We start from the raw sequence: 14,778 nt of genomic DNA, 5'->3' as shown, positions 1-14,778 counted from the left end.
ATGTGTATCTTAAAAAACTACTCCGAATTCAAGGCTTGACGGAGCTTGATACGTTTTTCAGTGAAATATTACGAGTATGAATGCTAGTAAAATGATTCAAGTGATTCATCAACCACAACTTTACAAGCCATGGAATGTATACGCGCACATAGGCGCACAGGCAACATCAGCACCTGGAATTGTGGGTAAGGGGAGGCAGATGACTCCCCTAAAATGAAATACAGAGGATGTGGAATTGTAACCGATGGTGAATTATTAAACTCTAAGGCTAAAGTATTAACAAAACTAACGGTGGGCGCTCTCTAGAGAATGGCAAAGGTTAATCTGGATGTGCGACGAGATAGAAATTCCAACAACCGCGAGAGAAGCTAAGAAAAATGTTCAATGATTCTCACTTCCTTGCTCCTTCGTCTGATACGAGGCTTACGTTTGAGGTATTCAAATACACCTTCGCCATGGGGTGAAGCAGATCAAATAAATCTTGACAGCATAAAAGTGAACATCTTTTACTGTAGATAGTAACTGAATGGGAGCTATTCCATAAAATAAACTCTCGCAAAAAATGACAATTGATAGAAAGTAAAATACATGAATTTTTGGAGCATGGAAGAATACGCATAAAAGAACAGCGGTTTGAATTTGTACAAAAATTTAGCCGAAATGACATACTCCTCATAACTCACGCTCCAGCCAGTCATATATTCCTTTAAACTACAATTGACAGAAACTATTTTGGAAATATTATCCCACTGGCAGCATTCATAATGGAATAAGGTTATGTGGAAAACGATATCCAAGCATCTATTTTACGCTCTTCCTAGTGAGGTAAGACTTGTGGCCCAAATTAAACTCGTGAATCAATACGAGTGGAAATCTATAGTTCATCGCAGAGAGAACGACTTCCATCCACGTCAAGTGGATGGAAGCAACCAGGAGATAAAACGCGGGAAGATATCTTTACTTGAAGAGGGTGGACAAATATTCAGCCGAGTGAAATTGGTGGGCTAGGCGCCTGACCGATAACCATTCCATAGGTAGCAGGTTTGAGCCTCGTCCTAGTCAAGGCAGTCATAAATATATATATATATATATATATATATATATATATATATATATATATATATATATATATATATATATATATATCGGTCGCGGTAGTCCAGTAGAGCGTTGGACTACTGACCGGAGGGTCCCGGGTTCGATTCCCGGGCATGTCTCTGTGCACCTACAGCTCCACCCAAGCTGTGATTTTTCGGGTACCAGATCTTCCTGGGAAACCATAACCGGCACAGGGAAAGGAACTGCCCCTCTACCCCGATGAGTGAATTCCACAAACTTTCTGTGTTTTCCAATTACGTTTAGGAAGAATGCAATCGTTCTTCACTTGGAAAAAATACCGAGTTAAATAGGAAATTAAATTTTGCCTCCCAAATAGAATGAAATTTGCAACGAGGGAAGTATGTACGCACACACAACGGCAAATATAAGCACACACACTACATACCTTCACCTGTCAAACCATCCATCGGGTTGATATACGCGGTGACAACATTTTAACAGAAATCATTTTCGGCATTAAGAGACAACAAGAATTAAGATTTCGACTGAGACGTGCCACATCTGGTCCATAAGTAGCGAATTACAAATACTCCTTGATCAAAACGTTCCCGGAATAACCACCGTTTGGCGCTCCCATCGTTCCGATTTGAGTTCTGTTTTTTTTGTTAAATTGGTACATCTGTTGTTGATATTCCCTTTAAATCTTAGTGTCATAACTTGACATTTGCAAAAGTTACGTAGCCAAGAGTACATCTATCTCTGTGTGTGTTGGCGATTTTTTACAATTTCAGAAATGGATTTAAATTTGCAACAACTAACTTGTATTAAATTTTGCGTAAAAACGGATTTAGTGGCGCACGGACGTTGGAAATGTTGGGAAAGTGTTTCGGCAACGATTCTCTAAAAAAAACGGTCGTTTACCAGTGGCACGAGCGGTTCAGAAGTGGTCGTGAGTCAATCGAAGATGATGAACGCAGTGGCAGACCATCGACATCGAAAGTCGGTGAAAAAATTGATAAAGTAAAAGAAATGTTGGTCAATAACCGCAAATTAACCATCAGAGAAATAGCGGAGGACTTGAACATTGCCTATGGATCCGCCCAAGACATTGTGGTTAATGATTTGGGTTTCCCTCGTGTAGCAGCAAAGTTGGTGCCAAAAGACCTCAATTTCATGCAAAAAAGAGACCGTGTTGACGTCGCAAAAGACATGATTTGCGAGGCTGAATCCGATCCCACATTCATCAAAAGGATCATTACTGGAGACGAGACGTGGGTTTATGAGTACGACACGCAATCCAGACATCAGGCAAGTGAATGGCGTTCACCAAATGAACCGAGACCAAAAAAACCACGTCGTTTTCAGTCAAAAAAGAAGGCAATGCTGACGGTTTTCATGGATTACAACGGTGTAGTGCATCATGAATTTTTGCCAGAAGGCCAGACAGTAAACAAAGAGTATTATTTGGGCGTTATGAGACGTTTGCGTGAAGCAATTCGCCGAAAGAGACCAGAAATGTGGGCAGAAAACTCGTGGATTTTGCACCATGATAACGCACCGTCGCACAGTGCTATCATTATTCGTAATTTTTTGACGAAAAATGCAACAAATACCATCCAACAGCCACCGAATTCACCTGATTTGGCTCCCTGTGACTTCTTTCTGTTCAATCGAGTTAAAAAACCATTACGGGGAACGCGTTTTAGCAGCCGAGAGGAAGTAATGGAAAAATCGCAGGAAGCACTGATGGACATACCGAAAACCGAATATAAAAAATGTTTCGAGGATTGGATCAAGCGCTGGCATAAGTGTGTTGCAGTCGATGGGGATTACTTTGAAGGGGACAATATAGATTTAGATGAATAAACTTGTATTTTTAATTTTCTGAATAAATTCCGGGAAATTTTTGATCAAGGTAGTATGCATTAGAATCAATTAGTATGCTGAATTTTATTATGATATTCTGGCTATTATTTAGTAATAATTACTTAAAAACATTACATCCATGTACATGAGCATTGACCCAAATACCCAGCTAGGATATTTCACAGAGGGCTTTAAGAACATCAGTGTATGCAGTGAAACCTACCAAATTGCATCATGAATTATCCAGATTAGGTGAAATCCAAATTATCCATCAGTTTTTGACGGGTAACCTCATGGAACATATTGACGATTAGCAACATAGAATGAACCAACCTGGAATGCGAATTCGATTTGTCGAAAACGAAAAATAATTATTCTATAATTGATGATACCTTCCCGATTCTTTTTTCACTAGAAAGCTGTTTTGAGACATTTTTTTTACCAATGCTTCAAAATTTTGTTCCCAAAAAAATACAAAAAAGGACCCATCCAATCACAATTTAAAACCTGTTGCGGCAGGTAACCCTCAAAATATACTAGCTTCTTCAACTCACCAAGGAAGTTCTCTGCTATCTTTGAGTCAGAGCTCACTGCTTAAGCATGCCTCACAATGCTGTGGATACCGGTTCTTCTCTTAAACTTCTACCTACTACTTCCTTAAAATATTTCTTTTTCCGCCATTAATAAACCTGCTATCTTCCAAAAGGTGTCAGAGAAAATCGTTTACACCGTTTTACAAACAAATGATGTTCTTGTAAATAGTGTTGCCTTCAAATTGCCTTCCCTTAGAAATATGAGAAGCAACCTGTCAGCATCATTGAGAATACGCAAATTTTATGTAGATATTCTTGCCACTCCCTTTGAAGTATCTATCACCTTAATCTTATCTTTCCTGAGGTTAGTGCAAATCATTGGTCTACTAATTGTGTATATGTGCTAGATCAGCTCATTTTATTCTTGCTTTTCAATGATTTTTGTTTTAATTTCTATGATTATTTTAATTCTTTTATAGTTGTATTTTTGTGGCTTTGTATTCTGGGACATTTGTGTCTGTGTTATTAAACTTTGCAAAAAAATCACAAATGATATGCTAGAATACAGGATTGGAAAAAATGTGTGATCACTAGGTACACTAAGATGCTAGCAGAACAAGTGCTAAACACTACCTGAATCAGCAGGTGTACAATAATTCTGGGAATCCCCTTCTCTTCACTCACTTGTTATGCAAAAAGTCACTGATTAAGTGAGTCATTTTTGAAAAATATTTTTGTTCATTGTACGAATTACTCACTATGCAAGGTGCTCATTAAGCAAGGATCCAATATATTTAAATAAAATTTAGTGGACATTTTTTTTCCAAAAATAAATTCTAAAGTTGCTTTTCACAACTGCCTTTGAACATAACAAACTTACTCAGTTCTATCATCCCATTCATTTATTATATTTACTATATTAAAAAAGAAAATTGATCAAGTTTTTATTTAGATAAAGCTGAGCTTAACTGCAAAAAAAATGGTACTAGTTTTTTGTTCTAAGTAGTAGTAGTATTTAGGGGAGGCGACCGACAGCTGAGGTCATTTGCACCACAGGGGATGGACAGGAAAGGATTAAGGGTGGAGAGAAACCCGGCGTCGGCATTAGCCTGCTCTTTATGAAAGGCGCCCAGGGGTCCGCAGCTTAACGTCCCATCCGACGGATGGCATACTCACTCAAAGTGCCCTCCGCAAAGCTCCTCAAGTAGGGATCGAGATACCTCTGAAAAATATTCAACACCGCCGGGATTTGAGCCCAGGCCCTCAGGGTGGGAAGCCAGTACGTTAGCCACACGCACCATCTCGATCCCCGTTTTTAGTTCTTTTGTAATTTTTAATTTAAATTGAATCCCATAAGATTTCAGTGAAGCTTCCACGGATGAATACTGTGAACAGAGTTAATCACCTCCAATGAGTATGATCGTGGGAGTGTTTGTCATAATTTTTTTGGTGTATCTTTTGGTGGCAACATTGATTTGGGATTTTTACTCACCACTGGTACCAAAGAAAAGCTCTTTTTTTTCTTTCTTAGGAATCCTCCAAACATAAATGTTATTTTGTAACTTCAGTGTCGGCATGAATATGGAGTGAGCCTGATTTGATAATCCCATTAAACTATGTATTTGCCATATTCCTTTGTGATAGAGAAAAGTCATTTCTTATCCTCGTCTGAGTTTAAGGTTATTGATGTCATTCCATGGTAACACACGTTAACTTGTGTCCATGATCAGTTAATGACCGAATGATCAGATTGTGAGCTAATCATCGAAGGATAGACATCCAATCTTTACAGAATTTTCATTTGGGAGCCTTTGATTCACTTCATAAATCTTGAGTATTTTCTGTCAAAGGCTTTCTAGCATGGATCCATTTAGTTTGGTTTATAGCTCTTGATGTTATTGAAAATCATATTCAATCATCACTGCTTGCGATTGTTCTGTAAGTGGTTCAACAGCATCACTATCAGCCCTTTTGATGCACCTTCATCATAAATATGATGCCTTCTCTTAAATCATAGCCAACCACTACTTGCAATGAAGTTCTCTGCATGCAAGTATTTGGCAAGTTTTTTATGCTGTGCCTTGTACGTTGGTGCCAAGCAATTTTACCCTGCTCAATTTTTTCTGCATGTACCTCTTTTGGATTTCCTATCATCTTTCAATTTTTGGTAGCATAATTTCCCAAACCAACCTTTCTATTTTTTGGAAATATTATTCAAACCTGAAAGCATATAGATTAGGGCCTTTGTCTTCTTTTTCAGATTGGATAGTATGTCAAGTGATCTTAAACTCCCAATGGAGACCTTCACGACCAGTTAATGAAGAAACATCTTTTTTAATGACCATAAGCATAAAAAGCATAATTAATGTTTAATTTTCATCGGACGATAATATTTCAGAATAGACTCAAAACAGAGTACGGGCAGTTCGCTGATGATCCTTGGTTTCATCCATCATTGTGCATTTTGTATACGAATACTTAGTGCATTTTATATCGATGACCTGCACATTTGGGAAGAAAGTGTATCAATTTGGTATTCATCATTAAACTGCTACATACAGATTTCAACTCCACAAATAAAAGATAATTTCAACACGAATAAAATTTTTCCTAGCTTAGTGGCATTTTAAAATAGAGATAATGAAGGCAGCCCCAGTCTATTCAGGCTAATCGATTTCTTCAACATAACAGTTTCAGTGTACAAAGCGAACGGCAACTACGGCCGTATGAATATAATGGGAAGAGTCAACCCCAGCCGTACTCTTATAATTGGGCAAAGGATGGGTGAGGGAAATTAGAGAAGATATAAGCAGTAAATCAATAAAAATTATGCAAATAAATAAATAACTGAAAATAAAACCAATAATAAATATAATAAAAAACTAAAAATAATTGAAATAATTAGATACCGCAAACGGTAAGAACAATGCTGGAAGACTGCAAATAAATCACGTACTATCTAGCTTGGATATACTATACAGCATTGATCCTTGCTCGTCTCAAGCACTCAAACGCACGTAATAAAATAAAAATGAGGATAATAATAAATGAAAATTAATCACGCACTCTCTAGCTTGGATGCACTATGCACCATTCATCTACATCTACATCTACATAATACCCCGCAAGCCGCCGCAAGGGCGTGTGGCGGGGGGTGTTAGGTAACCAACCGTAAAAAAGAAAAATACCACATGCAAAAAAACAAAACGGAAAATTTAGCTCACTCGATAAGTTACGATTTGGAAAGGAATATGAAGCCTAAGCGGAAAAAACGATGCTTAAGTAAGGTCTGATTTTCAGAGGTCAAAAAAAAAAGATAGCAAGAAAAAGGAAAGCACTCACCGATAACCAATCAGAGTCGAAGGACAAAAACCACCACAATCCGCTAAAATAAACTACTACTACCGCACACACCATTGATCCTTGTTAGTCGCATACACTCACATTCAATCAGGGCTTACGAGAGTTTTCCCACTGCGCCAGTGGCCCGTTAGTCACACGTAATATAATAATAAGGCAAATTAATCACACACACTCTAGCTTGGATGTACTATGCAGCATTAATCCTTGCTAATCGCATGCACACACACTCTATCAGGGTTTACGAGAGGTTTCCCTCTACGTCAGGGGCCCACCAATCACACGTAGTGAAATAAAATAAAAAATTATAACAAATGAAAAATAATCACGCACCCTCTAGCTCGGATGTACTATATAGCATTACCCTAATACTTATTTCCTTATTTATTCACACAACACAACAAACTCAAATGAATTAATAATTATTTATATTTAAAAATTTTATTTGCTATGACTTCCAAGCTAACAATGCTAATAATTTACTATTTAAACACCATGTGAGAGCAAAAACAAACGAAGTAAGATAAATAAAATGAACGGAAAGGTAAACAGACGAGGAAGTACTAGAGAGGTTGGGGGAGGATATAGTGCTCTTGGGAAATATCAATGGGGGAAAGAAAGCACAAGCGGGGCATTTTGATTGGCGATGGAATTTGTGAGACCGTGATAGAGGAAAGGAAGTTAGGCAAGCGAGGTTAGCGGAAGAAACGATAGGTATGTCGGACGGAATGAAGGGAGGCAGAATTGAAGGGATTGAAGGAGGCTTTATTGTAGGTGGGGAGTCAGGTTGTCTCTCGTTATTCCAGGTTTAGAAATGTAGCGGTGTTATGTCTATTAGCCCATCCAAAACCTACCTCAACCATTAGAACACCAAAATATTAATAACAGAAACACTCAAACCAAAAGATTATAATGCTACTAAAATTCACACGAACGCAAAAGTGAACCATTTAACGACGAGCACATTAAATTAAAAATTGAATTAAAGTGAAAGAAACTATCCAATCCAGATTTCATGAAAATTCTGGGTTTAATGTAAAATTTTCAACCAGTTGGGCATACTGTTAGCATTTAAACTTTCCAAGAGATGAGGACAAAGTTTCGTCAAATCAGGAAAAAAAAATTATCAGATATAAATACGACATTGTGACGCCTTCGGAGAACCATAAGTAATTCAACGGAAGATTTACAACTGGATGCTGGTAACACGATCCAAGCATCGAGTCACGGAATGTACATTCAAGCCATACCGCTTACGTAAGCAACGTTGGCACCTTCGGTTGGCGGCGGGGGTGTTCCACACACTCTTTCCACGTCTAAACATTTCCCTAATAATCCAAGAAAGAGAACATGGAAGGCTTCATTTGAACACAAATAGAAGTCAGTAGGGTAAGAATGCCGGGCCCTCATCTTCGAGTAGATCAGATGTCATGTTAGCAAAACATAGTATCAATATTAAAAAAATCCCAGGGGAACGGATATAGAACTAAGCAGTAAACCGATGCAGTTATGCTCTTTTATACAGATGTCATATTCATGATTACGTCATTCAACAGAATTCTGGTAATATGTTTAATTGACGGTCATGTTTCTAAATGAATCCACACAAAATCAGTCAGTCAGATGAAGTCATCACAACAAAGCATTCTACCGAAATATGCATCTCATTCATAATTTATGTCCGTAGAGCCATGTCAAATGGAACACATCCGGCTAACACCAAACAAAAATATAAATGATTGAAAATTCCAACTGGTAGACCTACCGGACTTCCACACAGAATGTCTCGAGGCGGGACCCATCAAAAGACTATGTATGACGAACACTTACCCATATATGACGTCGCTTATATCCGTTATTTCGCCACGTCCAAGTCTTTTCATTTAATTATCCAATCTTGACATCTTAATTTGGCCCCATTGATGCGTCAGCAAGTCCCGAACTTAAACTTGATCATCGTGTTCAGAAACGTTGTCCACAGCAAACGAAACGAAAACGCATCAACCCCTCATGTGAGCGTAGGCGTCATATTAAAGGGGCTTGATTTTAATCAACACAAGGAATTCCTTCTAACTAGGAACTGCCTTTTATAATGTCGTCCTGGGAAGTCATTTCACACAAAAAACAGACGCATAAACTACATGTATGCCTAATTTCCCACTTGCGCGCCCCAACAATTAACCAAAAAATCGAATCCACCAATACTATCCGAAAGGTATTCAAGAACAGCCCGACGATGTTTACACTTCACATGACGACAGGCATGTCACTGGTAAGAGATTAACAAAATTCACATCCCTTAGTGCCATGTCGGAAATTGTAAAGCCTTATCAGACATTTATATATTTTTATTATATATATATATATATAATATATATTATTTTATATATTTTATTATATATATGTTTACAATATATATATTATATATATATATATATATATTATTCATTTATTTATTTTGCAGGTTCCCCTCACCTTTCCCCATCCATTTGAAAAACCCTAACCCCCTCATCCCTTACCCTTTCCTCCTAGTGCTGCACCCCTACCACACACCTTTTTGGTGGCTTGCAGGGTATTGATGTAGATGTAGATATGCGTCGAAAATGACGATATGACTCCTATGGCAGTTCAGAAAGCCTCTTCTTGTCTCCAAACCATTTCCTCTCTTACCATTGCAATTGTGAACCTCTAACATCCCCAGAGAAAGTGATTTCATTCTTCCCCGAAACATTAAAACAGCAATCGCCAGTCTGAAAACATGAAATTGAAGACTGGTTTCGCTACTAATCTTAACCTCTTAGGATTTCAATTTTTTTCCTCATAAAGAAACAAGTCTCTTCACCACCAGCTTGACATACGAGGTCGTATTCCATTCATGGTCATTCTCCTAAGTCCTTCTCGTATCCTTAATCCTTGAATTTTGCTTTCCGAATAAAGAGTTTCCGACGATATTAGCCCCCTAAATGACACCTGAAGACTACTTCAGCTGGTGACTGCGGCAAGTTATTGCACACTGCTTCGTCAACGGTTTCAACAATTATTGCATGCCTTTTCTTGCTTCTGATAACTTCGTAAGTTTGCAGCCCTTTTTTCTTCTATTATTATACTTTCGCGTTTCCACTATCAGATACAATATATCATTTGTGATCAGTGCCTCCACTCAATAAGTTTATTTTTCTTACATTCTGCCGCGCGAATTTAAAACATTTCTTCATATTAGTACTGTTCATTTCAGCTCATATGATTCCTTACTATGAGAATCTTCTAGTGTCTAAATTATCATCAATTTTTCCAGCTGCCTGATAGGTTGGCATTCTATCATTACTTTTGTCGATATCCTCAGCGAGTAAACCTAGAGATCTTTGAAATTTTTTCGACACTTTATTAAAAAAAAGTATTTTATAGTATATCTCTATTATTAGATATTTTGTATTCGTATCTACTTAGATGATAGTTTTAAAAACCGTGTTAACCACTTCAAGAGAACATTAGGAAGATAATGCAAGCCCACTCACTGTACTTTCATTTAACCCCTCCGGCCTAATTTAGAAAAGACGGCTGATACATGCGATCCTCAAGAAGTTGGTTTAATTGCCGAATTGGATCGGAAGTAAAGGAGCTAGATTTGTAAAACGTTGCCGATGATGATGATTAATTGAGTAAGCGTATCAAAAATATTAGAGGACCTAGGTAGAGAATAAGTCACGGAGCGAAAGTTGAATTACAGACGAAATCTCTAGCATAAATTGGAAGGATGTCTCTTTAGCAATAATGTTGAAAATGTATCACTAGCCCCAACGTATCTCGGTAGGAGAGAACAAGTGCAGAACAGACATATTTAAGATTCCATTTTTTCCAAGAATGGCAAGGGATGAGAAAAACCTTGTCCGACCGAGGAAGTGAGGAAATGATTTTTGGTAAAAAGCAGTCTGATGTGTAATCAACCCCTGCCATTTATATAGCCCCCCCCCCCCCCCGAAATGTTTTCCTCTCCTATGACGTCCTTTTCACCTGCATCCTCCATAAAATCCCACCTTCTATTTACATCTTACGTAGGCATGTATACCTGTAATAATACTTTCGTCGCACGCCAGAAATCTCTGTTCTTGTTTCGGCACTGCCGAAACGTGATAACATTTCCATTCACTCATTCAGTGAGAATAGCATTCGCACAAAAATCTCCTTCATACTACAATACTACGTACATTTAACCTTAAAAATATGAACGGCCATACTTCGCATTTCCCCTTGCAGACTTGCAATCAGTGCGCTGTTAAGCAAATTTGGCTGAAGTGCCTTTCCCAAGTAGTCGATGTCCCGGGAATTGAATGGGAACCTAGGCTACCTTTAGTGAATACCGGTTACCCTGCCTTGCATTACTTCAACCGGTTCAGGAATATTGACGTTTAATAGGAGTCCTACAGATCGGAATCAATCAAGTCACGGCACATTCATAGGTTTTACTAGTAATAGTAGGGTCATCTTACCCATGGATATATTCTACCATGTCCTCTAATGTCATATGCATGATAGGCACCTCAGTCCTCACATGACCACCACCTAGTGTCTACGCCTTTTAATAGGCCCTTTCACATTATAAACATTTTTGTAGCATCGTACTTCGCGGTCACGTCACGTATCATCCACATGGTTCTCATCTAGCAAGCCTCTAATTTTTTTCTTTGACGCTCTCCTACGTCTTCAGTAAACGACGGAAAGAATTAATATGAGATCTAAAAATTATTACTCTTATCTATGGAATTTCTTACTCGAGACCAGTTGCCCAGAGACGATTCCTATCGCTGTTCCACCAAGTGAAAAGGGTTAAGTGCCGGAGAGGTAGCCAGTAGCGAAAGGATATGTAAAAGGGTACTCTCGCTTATTGTGCAGGCAACCTCGGTAACTTACGTTATTCCTGGCGAACCGGTGTCGCTAGCCTTTATCATGGCCCAGAGGTAATTATAATATTTTAGGAAAGATTGACTAAAAAGATTTAAAGTCATTCTCACTGGCCTAGGGATGTATTTAATCCATAAAAGGCGTGTTCCCATTTGGCACTTTTTTAACCTTGACTCATTTAAACTTTCTTCTATCTGCTTCAAAACGGTTTACTGATTAGTCGATTTCCATTTGATTCTGTGCCTATTATTTTTACGGAAAACACTTCCTTCCGAGAAAAATGTCAACAAATTAACCCTTTTTTATGAAAACCAAGCAGACATTCCCAATTTCGTAAGAGAGCATTTCTCGTCAAATAAAATACACATCTTATTTCTTGAAAGTACTTATTTCGACTCTGCGTAAAACTACAACACATAGTAATTCCTTACACACAATTTTGGGCGGAAACAAATGAACGGGGTTATACATTCAAAGGCAAAATGTTCTGCTCCTTTCTTTAAACGCTTTTACTCCATTAATATGACGACATTAATGATATGATATTTATTATTTTCTTAACTTAACTTTAATTATTTCTTAATACAACGCAAAACAAAATATTAAAATCGGAAATCGACGTGGAATGTAGCAACATAAAACGGCGGATCTTGCGCTGTTTAAAAACTCTCCTCTAGCCTTCAACAAAGCATTACGGTACATCACCTTGGGGGGGGGGGAAGTCTCCAGGCTTTCTCCATTATGCATCATTACATAGCACTCATCATCAACCAATCATCTTTATGTCACATTGCTCATATATATGAAACAATCAAGGCATGGGTCATCAATATTACCCCTCGCATGGATAGTAAATATTTCACGGATTAGTAATAAACATTAGATAAATAATATTTCAAACATCATTTTATTACGAGAATCTTAACCATTGACTGATTAATATCAATACAATTACATTGAAAACGTCTGCAACCATGAATATGGCGGCCAGGCGTAAGGTAACTCACTGAAATTGATTTTTGTGCCAATAGGCGCTTATTTCACAAAACAGATGGTTTAAGGCGTTAAATGAGAGATTGCTACATCCATAATACCTCAGCTACATCGAAAAACTACAAAAATAAAACAAGACAGACAGAACAATAAACCATACCCCCGGCTAAAAGTTGAGCTAATTCCTGCACAAAAATCTGCTTTGATATTATCTTAACTTACAATTACAATATTGGATGATTTGTCAATCCAAAGTGCGCGCAGGTCTGTCAAAACTGTCTTATTCTCACTCTTATTGTGCTCATTACAACTGCAATTCGGACGTTTGTATCGATTAGGGAGAAGAACACGGCGCGGGATAGTTACCGCAGCGAGCTGTTACAACATCGAACGAAAAATTGGGAATGGACCTAAATAAAATGTTGAATTAAAATTATAGGGTACGACTTTTATTTCTCGCTGAAAACTGCGCACAGGAAATAATCCCATCAACACAAATTAAACGTTATTGAAGCAAGAGGAATCTGGAGTTCTCGACTGCCACAATCAAGATACCAATATATCAAGGGTTACAAATTTTCTTCTAACAGGGATATTGTGAAACTATATGATAACAAAGGTGAGTGCACATTTATCTGTTAATGTCACAACAACGAAGAGAAGATATACCATATATTAATGCCGCTGTAGCTTTGAAAATTGGCAAAAGTCAATTGGCCATATTCTCCATGCCGCTACCGCTAATTGAAACAAGGAAAAAACTTATTTGTCAATCTACAACCAGTCGAGAGCACTAACTGCATCGCAGGACCCTCACAAAGAGGATGTTCCCGACTTACACCCCGCAAACCATCACGCGCGGCGGGTTGAGAAACTAAATTCCTAATCTTCCTCTTGTCCCTCTTAAAACCACCACGGAAGAGGCTTTCATCCTTCCGCCGTGGGAACCTTCATCGGGAAGAGCTCAGCCTTCGAACTTCATAATCTTATCTCCTCATGAAGCGTCATTTCCACTGTGTTTGTAAACTTCCTTTGTTTTCGAATTACGTTTAGGAAGAATTCAATCGTTCTTCACTTGGAAATTTTATCGCCGCATCAATGACTAAATGAACCCACCAACACGCTCTATCAGCTGGTGGCTAAACAGTCAATTCTAGCCTTTAAATGCAATGATAAAATAATAAAATTCACTGCCGGAGTTTAGTCACTTTACCACCTTCAGAATAATAATCAAATCTAAAAAGCTTCTTTCATTTCCGGAATTAGAAACGTAAAACACTATACTCTCGCACAGAATAAACATTATAGAGAGCTGCACAAATGAGCATTTTCAAACTATGATCTTAAAATTTCGAACCTCCAATGGTATATTTCAGGCGAAATATAGAAAGCATTGATTCAAAAAACCACCCACAAAACGAGATATTCAATAGCATTCAACATTATAAGTTATAAGGGAAAGACATCAGGAAGGTAACCACAAATCTTCTACTACTGACTGCCTAAAAACAAGAACTTTTCGCCGAAACAAATCACTTGGATTCTAAAAAATGCATTATAAATCTAAGCAAGAAACCAAAATTACCCTTCATTGCAAAATCGCCCATCATTTCAAGACATCACCTCGACATTTTTTCAATCATTAGCGGTTTTACAATAATTGTACAAAATGAATACACACATTAAAACAATTAAGAGAAGCAGTTATAATTACCATTCGTTTGGCAAAGGGTAGAGACAGCAGGTACCCACAAAGGAAGCTTAGAGGGTATCCTTTAATCCTCGTTAGTCCAATTAAACATGCTGAAGGGATGCACAAGAACTACTGGAACCCCAACTTTCGGAACACAGACATGTTTATGAAATGCTGAAGATTCACCGATGTCTACACGAAGTCACTGAGTATTTGCACGTTAAAACGATACGCTTGTTTACTATTGAGCTCCACAGCCACCATCCACACTCGACCACGATATTCAAACAACTATTCGCCAGTTCCTGTTATCCCTTCAAAGCCTACAGAGAGTTGTATTAAATATTATCATTGGCTAAAAGCAGACGAATGGAA

At 37.9% G+C, this 14,778-nt stretch overlaps 1 protein-coding gene across 6 annotated transcripts in view; it reads right to left on the bottom strand.

The window, feature by feature from the left end:
* The window catches only part of Wdr62 (WD repeat domain 62), a 446,434-nt gene extending 431,775 nt beyond the window's left edge, over positions 1–14,659 (bottom strand). For all 6 annotated transcript variants that reach the window (XM_071585661.1, XM_071585668.1, XM_071585662.1 and 3 more), the window contains exon 1: positions 14,425–14,659. The gene's annotated coding sequence lies outside the window, so the exon portion shown is untranslated. The remainder of the gene's footprint in view (positions 1–14,424) is intronic.
* Positions 14,660–14,778: the final 119 nt, after the last annotated feature.

Source organism: Hetaerina americana, unplaced genomic scaffold, assembly GCF_022747635.1.
Source record: "Hetaerina americana unplaced genomic scaffold, ioHetAmer1.1.p SCAF_2, whole genome shotgun sequence".
In the NCBI taxonomy this organism is placed as follows: Eukaryota; Metazoa; Arthropoda; class Insecta; order Odonata; family Calopterygidae; genus Hetaerina; species Hetaerina americana.
The sequence above is the reverse complement of the archived record's forward strand: the minus strand, read 5'-3'. Positions and strand labels throughout refer to the sequence as shown.